Source organism: Convolutriloba macropyga, unplaced genomic scaffold (assembly GCF_964194025.1).
Source record: "Convolutriloba macropyga unplaced genomic scaffold, txConMacr16.3 SCAFFOLD_5569, whole genome shotgun sequence".
NCBI classification, from domain to species: Eukaryota; Metazoa; Xenacoelomorpha; order Acoela; family Convolutidae; genus Convolutriloba; species Convolutriloba macropyga.
Window position 1 is genome coordinate 5,001 of NW_027453209.1, and position 11,008 is coordinate 16,008.

The window sequence follows — 11,008 nt, forward strand, 5'->3', positions numbered from 1 at the left end:
ACGTTCACATGTTGATGTTTCCGCTTTCGCGTACTCGAAACAACATAATACTAGTCTTTGTAATTTAGTTTCATAATTTCAACTGTTCTCATGCAGAATTTTTGCTCATTCTTATCCCAAATTTTGACCTGGCTACTAGTTACACTCCTTGTACTTATTGCAAAATGACCACAAATTTCAACAGCTTTCACATGTTGCTGTTTCGGCTTTCGCTTACTACAGTCAACATAATACTCGTTGCAAAATAAGTGCTCGGCATCTGCAATTTTCCAAAGACGAAGTTTCGCCAGTTCAATTTTCGCTCGCCAATTATGGCTACTAATTCACACGGTACTGAGCTCAACAACATTAAATTTGTTCAGCAAGACTTTCACATGTTGATGTTTTGGCTTTCGCCTACTAGAAGCAACATAATACTCGTCTTGTTAGCTCATTCAATGAGAAAAGCTTTTCCCGTTGAGAATTTTTGCCTTCAATTGGCGTTGTAGTGAGTTTGGCTACTCAGATCACCAAATACTTGTGACAATTCGAACCAGAAATGTTTTCAATTTTCACATGCTGATGTTTCGGATTCAACCTACTAGAAGCAGCATAATACTTGTATTCAACAATTTCTGTATCAAATCCCAGTTTTCTCTGGTGCATCTTTGCCAAACTATTCCAAACTGCCTGAGTCTGAATACCAATTACAGGTACTAGTAAATGCACGTTACTAAGGACTATATAGTTCTAGGTTACTGTACACAACGACGTTCACATGTTGATGTTTCAGCTGCCGCTTACTAGAAACAACATAATACTTATCGTGCATACCTTTCCATAACTTGTCCTTTTCAGATGCATTAGTTTCCCTTTGTCTTGGCTTCTACAGTCAGACTGGCTACTAGTAACAGCACAGTACTAATCACATATCGTTCTACAGTTTGCAGACAACTTTCACATGTTGATGTTTCAGCTTTCGCCTACTAGAAACAACATAATACTCGCTGTATACATTTGTAGTTCTCTATGTAACTTTCATGTGAAGAAGTTTCGCCAGTCTTTTTGACTGTCTCAAATCTGAGTCATGCTTAGGCTACTAGTTGCTTCATAGTACTTATCGCCTCGAGATCATTGAACAAAACTTGATTTTCACATGTTGCTGTTTCAGCTTCCGCTTACTAGAAACAACATAATACTAGTCTCATTAAGTTCCGTCTCTTTGCAATTTTCTTATGAAGAAAATTCGCCATCACAATGACTCCAGCAGTTCTTGATCAAGGAATGCAATCATTGATCAGAATGCTATTATTTGAATCGGTTCTGCTTTAAGTGTTCCAATTTTATTGGAAGCACCAACAATAGAACATCAATGTGTTCAATCGAGAGTTATATAACCCTGAATCGGACGCAGTCAACAGCCGAAGCCGAGACCGCCTTTTGCGTTAGAGAGGTCGGTAAACAAATCTTGCGATTCATACCGAATTAACACATATAGCTGTGCTCCTCTTCGTAAAGCGAGCCAAGTGATCCCCTGTTGAAGGATGTATTTGGACCAATCTAGTAGCATTTGGTTTCCAACAAGCTCTCCCAAGTTAGCTTACTTATTGGGCTTTTCAACCAATTCGGTTGGCTACAAGCATCATCAAAGTACTAGCCACAGTTTGATCGCAAAATTCTACGACTTTCACATGTTGATGTTTCGGCTTGCGCTTAGCCTACTATAAGCAACATAATACTAGTCATATCATAGAGCGTGATCAGCTTGTGACGTTCTCATGATGAAGTTTCACCAACAGTGTCTCACTTCGAGCTTAAATCCAGCTACTAGTAACTACACAGTACTGACTGCAACGATAACTTTTATCTATACCTTTCACATGCTGCGCTTTCGGCCAGGGCCTACTAACGTCAACATAATACTCGATATAAACTTTTGTTCATGATGCAGCTTCCCCATGCAGAAGTTTCGCCTTCAAATGCTCTCTTGGCCATATGACGTAAGAAAAGGTTACTAGTAACATCACAGTACTAGCCACAGTTTGATTGCAAAATTCTACGACTTTCACATGTTGATGTTTCGGCTTGCGCTTAGCCTACTAGAAGCAACATAATACTAGTCATATCATAGAGCGTGATCAGCTTGTGACGTTCTCATGATGAAGTTTCACCAACAGTGTCTCATTTCGAGCTTAAATCCAGCTACTAGTAACTACACAGTACTGACTGCAACGCTAACTTTTATCTATACCTTTCACATGCTGCGCTTTCGGCCAGGGCCTACTAACGTCAACATAATACTCGATATAAACTTTTGTTCATGATGCAGCTTCCCCATGCAGAAGTTTCGCCTTCAAATGCTCTCTTGGCCATATGACGTAACACAAGGTTACTAGTAACATCACAGTACTAGCCACAATTTGATCGCAAAATTCTACGACTTTCACATGTTGATGTTTCGGCTTGCGCTTAGCCTACTATAAGCAACATAATACTAGTCATATCATAGAGCGTGATCAGCTTGTGACGTTCTCATGATGAAGTTTCACCAACAGTGTCTCACTTCGAGCTTAAATCCAGCTACTAGTAACTACACAGTACTGACTGCAACGATAACTTTTATCTATACCTTTCACATGCTGCGCTTTCGGCCAGGGCCTACTAACGTCAACATAATACTCGATATAAACTTTTGTTCATGATGCAGCTTCCCCATGCAGAAGTTTCGCCTTCAAATGCTCTCTTGGCCATATGACGTAAGAAAAGGTTACTAGTAACATCACAGTACTAGCCACAGTTTGATTGCAAAATTCTACGACTTTCACATGTTGATGTTTCGGCTTGCGCTTAGCCTACTAGAAGCAACATAATACTAGTCATATCATAGAGCGTGATCAGCTTGTGACGTTCTCATGATGAAGTTTCACCAACAGTGTCTCATTTCGAGCTTAAATCCAGCTACTAGTAACTACACAGTACTGACTGCAACGCTAACTTTTATCTATACCTTTCACATGCTGCGCTTTCGGCCAGGGCCTACTAACGTCAACATAATACTCGATATAAACTTTTGTTCATGATGCAGCTTCCCCATGCAGAAGTTTCGCCTTCAAATGCTCTCTTGGCCATATGACGTAACACAAGGTTACTAGTAACATCACAGTACTAGCCACAATTTGATCGCAAAATTCTACGACTTTCACATGTTGATGTTTCGGCTTGCGCTTAGCCTACTAGAAGCAACATAATACTAGTCATATCATGGAGCGTGATCAGCTTGTGACGTTCTCATGATGAAGTTTCACCAACAGTGTCTCATTTCGAGCTTAAATCCAGCTACTAGTAACTACACAGTACTGACTGCAACGATAACTTTTATCTATACCTTTCACATGCTGCGCTTTCGGCCAGGGCCTACTAATGTCAACATAATACTCGATATAAACTTTTGTTCATGATGCAGCTTCCCCATGCAGAAGTTTCGCCTTCAAATGCTCTCTTGGCCATATGACGTAACACAAGGTTACTAGTAACATCACAGTACTAGCCACAATTTGATCGCAAAATTCTACGACTTTCACATGTTGATGTTTCGGCTTGCGCTTAGCCTACTAGAAGCAACATAATACTAGTCATATCATAGAGCTTGATCAGCTTGTGACATTCTCATGATGAAGTTTCACCAACAGTGTCTCATTTTGAGCTTAAATCCAGCTACTAGTAACTACACAGTACTGACTGCAACAATAACTTTTATCTATACCTTTCACATGCTGCGTTTTCGGCCAAGGCCTACTAACGTCAACATAATACTCGATATAAAATTTTGATCATGATGCAGCTTTCCCATGCAGAAGTTTCGCCTTCAAATGCTCTCTTGGCCATATGACGGAACACCAGGTTACTAGTAACATCACAGTACTAGCCACAGTTTGATTGCAAAATTCTACGACTTTCACATGTTGATGTTTCGGCTTGCGCTTAGCCTACTAGAAGCAACATAATACTAGTCATATCATAGAGCGTGATCAGCTTGTGACGTTCTCATGATGAAGTTTCACCAATAGTGTTTCATTCGAATTGGTTCTGCTTTAAGCTCTCCAATTGTTTTGGATGAACCAGTTTTGCCCTTCGAAGCCACTTTTGTGAGCTTTTGTGGGTCTTTACCAAGAGGATATACCTCAAGGCCTCTTTCAATTCCTTTAAGTTCTTTCAACTCCTTTACAGTTTCTAGGTTCACATAGCTGCAAACCTTATTTCTAGTTTTAAGTCTGGCCAACTTGGGGAGAGTTGGTGCAGACCGTGACCAATTCTAGTAGGATGCCACAACAAGAATGTGATCAACTTAGCTTGTCGATGAACCTGCCCCACATTCAAACAACTCTATCGCCTTTTCCTCGTATAGTTATATGCGAGGGCCTCTCATAGAGAGCGCTGTTAGCAACCTTTTCCACATAGACGATAAAGTTGTGAGTGTTTTGCACATGGCTGTTGTCATCACCACGTGACGAGTCAACTCAGCTTGACTCTCTACACTCCGACAAGCTTTGCACATACGCCTTTAGTTCAGTATGTGTCTTTAATCTGACTCCGGTGCCTCAAGCCGGAAAAATTGTCAGATTATGATCATTATCGGTTAGTCATCCCGATGCAAGATCGTATCGTACTGTCTTTGTCTACCTCCAGATTCCGAAGAACAGGAGGAGACTCTCCCAGACCTACATATCTGGGAGAATGTTCAGAGGGCGAGAAGCTGTGGATTACTCTCCCCTAAGAACTGACTAAACTTTACCCTCGTCCAAGGTAAGTTTATTTTAGCTAGCCTTCTATGTAAAGGATCTGAGGCTAAGCTGTGTTTTTTCGAGCCTTTGGCTCGGAGCAAGTTCAGTGGGCGCCCCGAGTAGCTCAACTCTTTCCCACTGAACAGCGCAACGCTCTGTCACTCGCTGGGATTTTTGCGTGTCGGTTCTAACCACGCGACTTGTGGACCTTTTTAGGCCTTTCTCATTCACAAGTCTATAGCTGGGCTTCTATAACCCAGCTTCTGAGATCTAGATAGCTGCAGTTCTGCTAGGCTGCTTTTGCTAACTAGTCTCCCTTTAAGCAGTCCCTTGCCATGACTGCTGAACTATGTATCCACACAAGTAGTTTTTGAGCTCGATACATAATTCGAGATTGGTTGCCAAGCAATCTCTAGCGACAGAGCGTCATGCGCACTACAGACATGGCCTCTACCAGCAGCCATGCCCGAAGGAATCAATCACTGATCCTTCCGCAGGTTCCCCTACGGAAACCTTGTTACGACTTTTACTTCCTCTAGACAATTAAGCTCGATCCGCTTCATCCCGTTGCCGGAGACCGAAGTCCCAACAGTAGGAATTTGCAATTCTTGCTTAACTATCCAATCAGTAGTAGCGACGGGCGGTGTGTACAAAGGGCAGGGACGTAATCCCTATGAGTTGTTGACTCATAAGTACCAGGAATTCCTGGTTCACGTCTGCAAGTTACAACAGACGATCCCCTTGAAGCGCTGTACTTTTCTCTGATTGCCCAGTCCATTTCGGACCAAGGGCTGAGTACTCAATCTAAAAGTACACAGTGTAGCGCGCGTGCAGTCCAGAACATCTAAGGGCATCACAGACCTGTTATAGCCTCACTTCATCTGCGGTATTTAATTCCGCATAGTTCCTCTAAGAAGTGTTTGAATTCACATATAGTGAATTTCATTATTTAGATGGAGAAGATCTCGTTCGTTATCGGAATTAACCAGACAGATCACTCCACTAACTAAGAACGGCCATGCACCACCGCCCATATAATCATGAAAGATATTCAATCTGTCAATCCTTAAGATGTCTGGACCGGGTGAGTTTTCCCGTGTTGAGTCAAATTAAGCCGCAGGCTCCACTCCTGGTGGTGCCCTTCCGTCAATTCCTTTAAGTTTCGATTTTGCAACCATACTTCCCCCGGAACCAATAAACTTTGGTTTCCCGGTTAATCTCTTGCCAAGTCAAGATCGACTTTGACAAATTGTAGGTTGGTATAGTTTATGGTCAGAATTACGAGGGTATCTAATCCTCTTCAATACTCTGACTTTCGTTCTTGATTAATGAAAACATTCTTGGCAAATGCTTTCGCAGTAGTTTGTCTTGCCACGATCCAAGAATTTCACCTCTAACGTAGCAATACAAATGCCCCCGTCTGTTCCTTTCAATCATTACCGCACTCAGCCAACCGGCATCAATCGAGTAGCGGGTCATTCTCCATTATTCCATGCTTTATTATTCGATCCCAAAGGATGCTTTGAACACTCTAATTTTCTCAGGGTGAAAACACCGTTTCCACAGTTCGTCACATTTAAGTGCAAACTATTTCTTCGATGCGAAGGATGAGCGGAACGAGTCAACAGATTTAACTGAAGACCATGTTGCCGTTCTACTCAAACAGATCCAACTATGAGCTTTTTAAACGCAGCAACTATTGCATACGCTTGTAGAGGCTGGTATTACCGCGGCTGCTGGCACCAGACTTGCCCTCTACTCGTTCATCAATGGAGCTTTTAAGTCCATTCCATTCTGATTACAAACCATAAAGGTTCATATCATTATTTCTAGTCACTACCTCCTCGTGCGGAGAGTGGGTAATTTGCGTGCCTGCTGCCTTCCTTGGATGTGGTAGCCGTTTCTAAGGCTCCCTCTCCGGAATCGAACCCTGATTCCCCGTTACCCGTCACAACCATGGTAGTCCGTTACACTACCATCATAGGTTGATAGGTCAGAAATTCGGAAGTTCCGTCCCCAAGCCGAAGCTATCTGGGATCTTTCAGTTACTAGGACTCATCACGGGATGTGTCTGTACTTAGCAAATCACCCGGTGTAGTCTTGTAAAAGTCTCCGACAGTGTCGGACAATCAGCATGCATTAGCTGCAGGGTTACCGCAGTTATTCATTTAGCTTGCAAATCAACTAATAGATAGTAACTGATTTAATGAGCCATTCGCGGTTCCACTTTTTCAAGCTTCGCTTGCACATGCATGGCTTAGTCTTTCAGACAAGCATATGGCAACTGACAGGATCAATCAGTTTAATTGTACTTTGAACAATCTTTCGATTTGTTCGAATTTAGAAAGACATAGCCTTGCGGCCTCGTCAATCTTGCTTTGAGCTTTTTAAATCACGAAGAGTTTCAATGCATGCTTTGGCATGGCTACTAGTTACTACACAGTACTCTACACACTTAGAGTTACCCACGATTACACATTTCACATGCTGATGTTTCGGCTCGCGCGTACTAGAAACAGCATAATACTATGTGTACTGGTAGATAGCGCTCTGTGAGCATTTCCCATGAGCAGGTTTTGCCCTCCAAATCTCTGTTCTACTGTTACCAATACCGGCTAACAACTGTATCATACTAGGGAGAATTGACTCATGATTTAAAAACCAGATGTTCACATGTCGATGTTTCGGCTCTCGCCTACTAGAAACAACATAATACTAGTCTGTTAAAAATCTCAATCACGCCGCCTCTTCAGATACAGAAGTTTTACCTTTTATTGGTTAGAGAACAGCTTTCCAGCTGTCGACATGGTTACTAGTAACAACACCGTACTCAACACAAAAACTTTTCAACTTCACAACTTTCACATGCTGATGTTTCTGCTTTCGCATACTAGAAACAGCATAATACTTATTGTTTTGTCAAGTAATTTGTGTGTCTTTCCCATGTGAAGTTTCACCGGTCAACAATGTTTCCCTGACCAATTACGGCTACTAGTAGCTGTATAATACTAGGGAAAATGATTGAGGATTTAATATCAGATTTTCACATGTTGATGTTTCGGCTTTCGCCTACTAGAAACAACATAATACTAGTCTGCTAAGAAATCTCGCTCAAATTGCCTTTTCACATACAGAAGTTTCACCTTCTATTGGTTAGAGAACAGTTCTCAGCTGTCGACATGGTTACTAGTAACAACATCGTACTCAACACAAAAATTCTTCAACTTCACAACTTTCACATGCTGATGTTTCTGCTTTCGCGTACTAGAAACAGCATAATACTTATTGCTTTGTCAAGAAGTGTGTGTGTCTTTCCCATGCGAAAGTTTCACCGGTCAGCAATAATTGCCGTGTCCAATTAAGGTTACTCATAGCTGTATAATACTAGGGAAAATGATTGAGGATTTAATATCAGATTTTCACATGTTGATGTTTCGGCTTTCGCCTACTAGAAACAACATAATACTAGTCTGCTAATAAATCTCGCTCAAATTGCCTTTTCACATACAGAAGTTTCACCTCTTCTTGGTCACTGTACAGATGATGCTGTCTGTTCTTTATTTGGTTCTGCTTATTATAAGGAGGGGCATCACTCCTTCCTCCTTGGTTTGCATGCATTAAGCCTGCTTTGTGAAAAGCGTATCTTTCTAGCTTTTCTTCGCCTTACTCGAGTAGGACGATACAATCCAGACATTAGTCAGTCTTGGTGTAAAGTCACTGAGTATTATTCGGTTCTGCTTTATTCAGCAATATGCTGTATAATTGTTGTAATTTGCGAACATATTTGTTCTCAGTTCCGAACTACTAGCGACGACAGATTACCAGCGGTCATGAGCCATCAAGGTAGTTCTTTGGTGCATCAAGTAGAGAGGTGCCATCAAACAACACTTCCCTAATAATGCTACACACATAGAATTTGCTACAGTGCAGCTTTTTACTTTGCAAAATTTGCGCACAAATTTTGCATAGAATAAATGTTTTATCAAGATTTTTAGATCCCCTCCCTTGAGAGAACGTTACTCCTTTAAGTGAACACCCCGCGGCGTCCTGTTGTTATTGCTTATAACCATTTCGCAAGCCGGAGGCATAATGCACTACGCAAGCCGCTACTTTGGCACAGAGGCACCTAGTTTTACACCCGGGACTTCAGGTGGCCCAGTTTTACACCCAGTACAGCGGTGCCAGTTGGTAACCCGGTGGATCCTCGGAGACCAGACATGATCATAGATCAAACCCGATGTATGCTACTCCTGAACGTATAGTATCTCCACTGTGCAATGAAATTATCGTTCGTTTCGGGCCTTCCTATACGTTCAGCAGACAATCGCTAGGAATTCACCTCGTGACCCGTGGTGACCACACTGGATTTCAAGTTTATTGATTTGGACAGACCTGTCATTTATTTTGCTTTTCAGCTTCAGTTCTGCTCGATCTAGCTTGCCTAAGGCTTGATCTCGCTTTGCTCACCCCTGTAGGAGCCTCTACTAGTACCACTCGGAGTAATGGGGAATCCACCAGACCTAATCGATGAATGCCATCAAACAACAAACATCATACCCGGCTTCATCAGGCATATTTTATTACTTCCGAGAGGTACTTTAGTATCAGATCTTTCTCCATGCCTCTTATGAGGACCCGTCAGACCTTTCGGTTTATCGTTTAGCTTCAGTCCTGCTCGATCTAGCTTTCCCAAGGCTCGATCTAGCTCTATTCGCCCCACTAGAGGGCTCTCTAAGACCCCTCGGTCTTAGTGTTAGCTCCGGTACTGCTCGGTCGTGCTTGCTGAAGGCCGACCCAGCTTTAGTTAGATTCTCGTACTTTCTCTTGGCCTCTCTAGGAGGACCAGACAGACCTCTCGGTCTATCGTTTAGCTTCAGTCCTGCTCGATCTAGCTTGCCCAAGGCTTGATCAAGCTCTATTCGCCCCGCTAGAGGGCTCTCTAAGACCCCTCGGTCTTAGTGTTATCTTCTGTAATGCCTAACCAAGCTTACTACAGGCCTTGGTCAGGTCTTTATCGGTCACCGATTAGTAACAGACCAATCATAGGGCCTTCCACCCTATCCGGGTTGAGGTCTTTAGTCCAGCCATATTTTGACAAGACACCTCTCCCTAATAATGCCCCACACATAGAATTACTGTCCATGCAGTATTTAACTTGTGTTTTTTCTAAAATTTGATTTTCACTTTTTGGAGGTTCATTTGCTCCTCTGACACTCTTTCAGCTTCAATCTTACTCGATCTAGCTTTCCCAAGGCTCGATCTAGCTCTATTCGCCCCACTAGAGGGCTCTCTAAGCACTTCGGTCTTAGTGTTAGCTCCGGTCTTGCTCAATCGTGCTTGCTGAAGGCGCGATCAAGCTTTAGTTAGCTTCTCGTACTTCCTCTTGGCCTCTCTAGGAGGACCAGACAGACCTCTCGGTCTATCGTTTAGCTTCAGTCCTGCTCGATCTAGCTTTCCCAAGGCTCGATCTAGCTCTATTCGCCCTGCTAGAGGGCTCTCTAAGACCCCTCGGTCTTAGTGTTAGCTCCGGTACAGCTCGGTCGTGCTTGCTGAAGGCCCGATCAAGCTTTAGTTAGATTCTCGTACTTTCTCTTGGCCTCTATAGGAGGACCAGACAGACCTCTCGGTCTATCGTTTAGCTTCAGTCCTGCTTGATCTAGCTTTCCCAAGGCTCGATCTAGCTCTATTCGCCCTGCTAGAGGGCTCTCTAAGACCCCTCGGTCTTAGTGTTAGCTCCGGTACAGCTCGGTCGTGCTTGCTGAAGGCCCGATCAAGCTTTAGTTAGCTTCTCGTACTTTCTCTTGGCCTCTCTAGGAGGACCAGACAGACCTCTCGGTCTATCGTTTAGCTTCAGTCCTGCTCGATCTAGCTTTCCCAAGGCTCGATCTAGATCTATTCGCCCTGCTAGAGGGCTCTCTAAGACCCCTCGGTCTTAGTGTTAGCTCCGGTACAGCTCGGTCGTGCTTGCTGAAGGCCTGATCAAGCTTTAGTTAGCTTCTCGTACTTTCTCTTGGCCTCTCTAGGAGGACCAGACAGACCTTTCGGTCTCTTGCTTAGCTTCAGTCCTGCTCGATCTAGCTTTCCCAAGGCTCGATCTAGCTCTATTCGCCCCGCTAGAGGGCTCTCTAAGACCCCTCGGTCTTAGTGTTAACTCCTGTAATGCCTAACCAAGCTTACTACAGGCCTTGGTCAGGTCTTTATCGGTCACCGATTAGTAACAGACCGATCATGGGGCCTTCCACCCTATC

The 11,008-nt window shown here is 43.2% G+C and overlaps 1 pseudogene; it reads right to left on the reverse strand.

Moving 5' to 3' along the window:
• Window positions 1–1,373: 1,373 nt before the first annotated feature.
• LOC142358130 (5.8S ribosomal RNA) lies at window positions 1,374–1,525 on the reverse strand (annotated as a pseudogene).
• Window positions 1,526–11,008: the final 9,483 nt, after the last annotated feature.